The sequence below is a fragment of the Capsicum annuum genome, unplaced genomic scaffold (genome assembly GCF_002878395.1).
Source record: "Capsicum annuum cultivar UCD-10X-F1 unplaced genomic scaffold, UCD10Xv1.1 ctg11334, whole genome shotgun sequence".
In the NCBI taxonomy this organism is placed as follows: Eukaryota; Viridiplantae; Streptophyta; class Magnoliopsida; order Solanales; family Solanaceae; genus Capsicum; species Capsicum annuum.
Window position 1 is genome coordinate 1 of NW_025816393.1, and position 7,159 is coordinate 7,159.

A 7,159-nucleotide genomic window follows, 5' to 3' on the forward strand; every position below is an offset into this window, starting at 1 on the left:
CCCTTCAAAATCTCAGCTCAAAAATCCAATCTTGACCATCTTACAAATCACTAAAGTTGAAATTACCATCAATAAATATAATAAACATCCAAAGATAATCTTTATACCTGAGTTACAGTCTTGCCATGAGCATAATGAAGAAGCTCTGCAGGATGAGTCTGCTCATACTAAAGCTTGTATCTTCCTTTTGGAATCTTGAAATAGGGAACGACTACTATCTAACCTTCTACTTTAATCCTCAAACTCACACTAAATGTTTGAATTAACCCATATTAGCCTAACCCCTTCTAAAATTCAGCTCAAAATCCAATTTTGAGCATTTTACAAACCATAAAACTTGAAATAACCATATTAGCCAAACCCATTCTAAAACTCTGCTCAAATCTAATTTTGACCATCTCACAAACCACTAAAGCTAAATCCAAACCCCTTTTAAAACTCAGCTAAAAATACAATTTTGGGCATCTTACAACCCACTAAAATTGAATTTAACATCAATAAACACAATTAAGAAGAAAAAATAGAAGAACCCACAAAAACTTAAGAACTAACCTTTATACCGGAGTAACTTTTTTTCCATAAGCATAATGAAGAAACCCAGCAGAAAGACCTTTCTCATACCAAACCTTGTATCTTCCTTCTAGAACGATTACTAACTACCTTCTACCTTATCCTCAAACTCCCACCAAATGTTTGAAATTAACCAATATAAGCCAAAACCCCTCTAAAAATCAGCTCAAAAATTAAATTTTGAACATTTTTCAAACCACTAAAGTTGAAATTAACCATATTGGCCAAACCTCTTCTAAAATTCAGCTAAAAAATCCAATCTTTAAACACCTTACAATCCACTAAAGTTGAAATTAACATCAACCAACTCAATTAAGAAGAAAAAAGACATACTAAACCCTGCGAAAAAAGGGCACAACTACTAACTAACTTTCTATCCTAATCTTCGAACTCACACTAAATATTTGAAATTAATCATATTAGCCAAACCCCTTTCAAATCTCAGCTCAAAATCCAATCTTGATCATCTTACAAACCACTAAACTTAAAATTAACCATATTAGCCAAACCCCTCTAAAATTTCGCTCAAAAATCCAATCTTGACCATCTTATAAATATTTTAAAAAGGGCAGTCTGGTGCACTAAAACTCCCGCTATGCACGGAGTTCGAGAAGGGTCGAACCACAAGAGTTTATTGTACGCAATCTATTGATGTTTATTTGAAATTAACCATATTAGCCAAACCCGTTCCAACACTCAGCTCAAAATCCAATCCTGATCATCTCACAAACCACTAAACTTGAAATTAACCATATTAGCCAAACCCCTTCTAAAACTCAGCTCAAAATCCAATCTTGATCATCTTATCGACCACTAAACTTGAAATTAACCATATTAGCCAAACCCCTTCCAAAACTCAACTCAAAAATTCAATCTTGACCATCTTACAAACATAAATAAGGGGCAGTCCGGTGCAATAAAACTCCCTCTATGCACCGAATTCACAAAAGGGTCAGACCACAAGAGTCTATTGTACACATCCTATTAACATCAATAAACACAACTAATTAGATAAAAGATAATCTCTACACCTGAGTTACAATCTTGCCATGAGCATAATGAAGAAGGCCAGCAGGATGAGTCTTCCCATACTGAAGCTTGTACCTTCCTTCTGGAGTCTTGAAATAGGTCTTCAAACCAGGTGATTGTTGTTTCCTTGTACTGATAATGATGACATTGAATTACCACTAACCTCTGAATTCATCATTCTTCCTATCAACAATTGAAAAAAAAATCTTTTTTTCTTCTTTTTTTCTCTCTATTTTTTCTCTTCTTATCACGAATTCAAAAAGAAAAAAAATAAATTTTTTTCTCTTATCAACAGTTCAATAATAAACACACACACACAAAAAAAAATCTCTTTTTTTTTCAAGAATTCAATAAACAAAAAAAAACATTGAAAATGCGATGACAAATGAGCAAAACAGAACTACATACAAGCTAACTATGCTACTGTAAGTACATTCATAGAAGCAATGAGCCAGCATCGGGAACGAAAACAAAAAGAGATCAAATATAGGCACAATCAATTATAGCCTTATTATTTTGATGGCACAAATGTATCTATATATAATAGGAGAGACAAAAGAGTCATGTGTCAGCACCACAACAAATCAATAATTTTTATAAAAAATATATATTTTAAAAAATTTTAAAACTCTGTATAAATAAAAGAAAAATAAAAAGAAGGGAATGTATGGATTGTGAGCTGTAAGTATCATGTAATATTAATACACTTGGCATTATTTGAAAAATAAGATAAAACTGATTGCTATTAATCGTGTCAGTTTTTACATGTACTTTAGCTTCAAATTCATAGTTGATCCAAATTTTTCATCCGTATTTCGATTCTCCGATTTTCTTTGATGCAGGAACTGTTAGAAGATGAAGTGTCGGCGAAGAACAGTAAACCATTCTCCTCAATTTTATTCATCATTTTTTTTACAGATTAAAAGATATTTGGGTTGACCATTCATGGTTGATGTTTTATATTCTTTCTCCTTCTTTCTATAATCAATTTTCAATTTCTATAACGGCTGCACGGTTATTTGTCGTTTTCCACAACAAAATCGATTACCAAAGTTTGGTTGTTATATATCAGCAAACTTCCTCTATTTGTGATGATATTCTTTCTTCTTCTATTATTAAACACTGATTTTCACTAAGTATCATCAATTTCGAAAGCCTTAGACCATGACCCATAATTAATTTTGTTGTAAATCAGACTGAGTATAATTTTCTTATCTGTTGTTCTTTTGATCGTGACTTGAGTATGATTTTCTCTCCTCTTATTTGCACAAGTTTTTGACCCATTTTATTTCATCAAATGATGACCAGAGGACTAACCATAGATTGTGCTACTATTCCATTAATATAAACGGAAGGAAATTTATACAGAAAGTTGATAATTGGAAGTTAGATCTCATAAAACATCTTTATTACCTTTGTGAACACCAAACTTTACTTAGGAAAGATAAACCTTAGTAGCATCATCTGAGTATGTTATAATTAATATCCGACGGATATTGAACTCTCAGGCATATAAAGTGGAATTTTAAGTCAGTAACAATCTCTGATTTGTAGTGATTTTCGGCGCATTTCCTCATACATATTTTACCACACAATTGCTTATAAAATCCTTAAGAACTGGCATTCTTGAAATCTTTGTATTGATATTTTCCGTTACTGGCTGGCATGCTATTCACTTACAAGTTTAAAAGTTTGCTTTTCTTTTCCATTGCACATCACTTCCTCAATAAAACTCATGTTCTAGCTTTAAAAATAGTATAAAAGTATAATGGTCCATTGATTTTAGGTATATATATCTTGAACTTATTATATAGGTTCTCAAGACTTCAATAATCTTAGAAAGAATTTTATGTTAATGAAATAACACTTCAAGAATCTCTAGCGATCTTAAAAAGAATTTTGCCATGATAACAGAATTATAATAGAAGTTAATAAGCCCATCAATACTTATATGTTCTTAAAAAAGATGTATCTTCATTAATGATTATCGATTTTATTTTTAAGAAGCTCTTTGATGATTTAAAGTACAATTGCTTTTTTATGTATGCAAAGAGCTCGCTAATACAAAATTTGAACCATTTGAAGCTTAAGGAGTAGTTGAAATTCAAGTTGGAGAAGATCAATGCAAAACTGAAAGATCTGCAGTAGAATAATGCGGACATCCTAAAAGACAATAAAAGAATGGTTGAGAGTCCCAAAGATGCAGAAACAAATGCACAGATGAAGCAGCTGCTAACAGTGAGTAGAATATTTTAACATATTGTTATATATGCTTATTCTTCCACTGTCATTTAAATATGTGTTATACGTTTTTATAAGTTAAAAAGTGCAGATGATATTCGTATTAAATTTCATAATTTGACATTTTGCAATTTCACCTTTCTTAACAAAAGTTCACTTTCTTTTTCTACCTTGCTTTATTTTAGCGTAAAACTGTTAACATGATTCTGCATCCACAAACTATGGAAACAAAGTGTTGGTGAGTCGAGGGAACATATGTTTGTCATTTCCAAGTATAACACTTTAAATGTCACAATGAAAATTAGTGAAATAGGTAATAGGGTCAAGAAGAATTGTTTATGAACTGCCAAAATAAATATATTCGGTGACTTTTTAGGTGAAGAAGTTGAGGTAGAATTTTTTGTGAAAGCTCGACAATCAATTTAGAAGCACACAACACAGATCATAAAACAATGACTCTCGACTGAAAAACATAGAACCAATGTGTTCTATCTAAAAAATTTACTCTCAATGAAAAACTAATCTCGATAAGAGGTTTTGATACTTGGACATTTCAGCATAGGTAGATATCAATGTTAAGCTTTACAATTAACTTATTTTCCAAGATTCTCTTTGTTCCTAGGCATCAAAATTTGGGAGCAACAACAGTATATGAGACTAATGTACTAAGACCCCAATTTTTATATTTTAAATAAAATAAAGTTGAATCAGTGAAGCATGGATATGTATAATTGCAAACTTAAACTACATAGTTTATATATGGAGAAATACCTTTTCTGAAATGGAAAAATTAGATTAAAAAATCGCTTATTTTTTTCATCTTCGCCTTTTATGAAATGGAGAAATCAGATAAAAATATTAGCAGGTGTTTGTAATGTAATAAGGCATATATTATTTGATGATTTTGAATTGTCATTCTATACTTTTTGGCCTATACTTAATTTTTTAGAAGCAAATTCAGTTCACGAATTTTACATCAACACAGAATGACAACTGAAATAGTGATATGATAAGAAATTTAGTTCCTTCGCTTTGAAATAATAAGATAGCCCGATCAATTGAAGATATTACATGTCTTACTGGATCAGAATATCAAATAGTGGTATGTTCTTTTTTAATTATCTTTTTTTTTTTTCAGGTTTAAGTACTTTCAAATACTAAATTATGATTGTGAATTTTTATAGATGTCAATAACTATACCTATGCATGGAGATGAATACTATTTTTAATTGAATGATTATTTTTAAAGTGTTAGTTAATCACTTCAATGTTGAGTTAGTTGCAGAGGTGTATATAGATAGCGATGATGAAAATATTATAATGCAATCATATTTCTCCGTTTGAAGATACATTAGTTGTCTATTGTTTTACTTGATGTTTTATAGCATATTGATATTGTTGTTTGCCAAGTCGCAGAGAGAGATAAAGATTTCATGGTGATTTTCTATCTCTCTTTTAAATTGCATAAGATAATCGCTTCAATTATTGTTTTAATTGTCTCTACGTAAATATTGATTTTCACAAACTTCATATTTTCATTTGTAGGATTTCAAATGATATGCTCTCTCATTCTCCTAAAGAGACCTGGCAAGAGAAGTAGCTTCAGATTTGGATACTATCGTATGTGATAGAAGTTGATAACGATGTCAATGCAAAGATTGACAAAGTGGCACTACTAAAAAAAAGACAAAAATTGACCATAGAAAACTGACCACAAATTGTGGTCGGAAAAAATCGGCCACTAGTGGTCGGATTTTAATTTTTTTATTTTCTTTTCTTTTAAAAAAGTCACCACAAGTGGTAGATTTTTTATTTTAAAAAATCAAAATAATTATGAAAATAATTTTGGTATTAATTATTATTTATTTTGTAAATAAAAAAAAATAAAAAAGCAAAAAAACCGACCACTAGTGGTTGTTTTTTTGAAAACAAATAATTAAAAAATATATAAAAAACTGACCACAAGTAGTCGATTTTTTGATTATTTTTTAATTATTTATTTTTCAAAAAACAGACTATTGTGGTCGGTATTTTGGTTTCTTTATTTTTTTTTTAAAAACCGACCACTTATATTTTAAAAAATTATAATAATTAATTAAATAATTTTATTATTATTTTTTTATTATTTTTGTTTTTAAAAAGCCACCACAAATGGTCGATTTTATATTTTAAACTAGTGAGAAGAAGCCCATGCAAAGCACGGGCCCAACATCTATTATAAATTAATATTATAATAATAATCATATCAATTAATGTGACATATTTTGAATTTTAAAAATTAAATAAATTTATTTTGTTAAGTAATTTTTGCATATATTCTTAAAATATATTAAATTATCAATTATTATGATTTATTATTCAAATATATAATTTTATTTCAAAAATTTAATTCACGATCAAAATTAAACTCTACAAATGTATAAATTAATAAAGAGCCTGAAAATCAAATTCGATGGGCCTATATTACTGTTTTTTAGATAACACGGGTTCAGTATATGTTATATTTTTATCTCAAACAATGTGATCTAAATAGAATTTAGATAATCATACTTTTAATACGTTTTTAGATATTTTAAGTTGTTAACTATTGTAGTTTATAATATTTTTTTTGTTTTCAAATAATATATGTTACTCTCCTTGTCCAAACTTTTGTGGCGTTGATAGTCAATTATATTTTAAAATATTTAAGTTTTTAGTTATTGTGATTTATTATACTATTCTTCTATTCCAATTTAAATGTCATTGATATAATTTTGAGAGTCAATCAAATATTTCATATCTTTTAAAAAATTTTAAGTTGTTAATTATTGTAATTTATAATATTTTTTACGCACTTTTTGAAATATATAACACATTATTTTTACTTATAGATATTTTAAGTTGTTAACTATTGTAATTTATAATACTTTTTATGTAATTTTCAAATAATATATGTTACTTTCCTTGTCCAAAATTTTGTGGCATTGATAGTCAATTGAATATTTTGAATAATCTAAGTTTTTAATTATTGTGGTTTATAAAACTTTTCCTTATATTCCAATTTAAGTGGCACAATGCTTAGACTATAATAATTAATTAGAGGTGATATAGTAAAATTATAATTAAAGCAAAGAAACAAACATATGTCTTAAATTATTCACAACAACTAATAAGAAGTGATATAACAAAACTACTACAAAAAGTACGTGTGATTTTTTTTTTTAAATGGGCCTCATATAAGACGTGAAGTTAATTTAAAACATCAAAAGTTAACTTATCATTTTATATCTATTTTATTTTATTATTAAATATATATTTTTGTAATATTTAGATGACTTAT

The 7,159-nt window shown here is 28.2% G+C and overlaps 1 long non-coding RNA gene across 1 annotated transcript; it reads left to right on the top strand.

Moving 5' to 3' along the window:
• Nucleotides 1-2,266: 2,266 nt before the first annotated feature.
• LOC124890070 lies at nucleotides 2,267-6,486 on the top strand. Its single transcript, XR_007048926.1, has 3 exons — nucleotides 2,267-2,475; nucleotides 3,685-3,837; nucleotides 5,386-6,486. It is a non-coding gene; the product is annotated as an uncharacterized LOC124890070 (long non-coding RNA).
• Nucleotides 6,487-7,159: the final 673 nt, after the last annotated feature.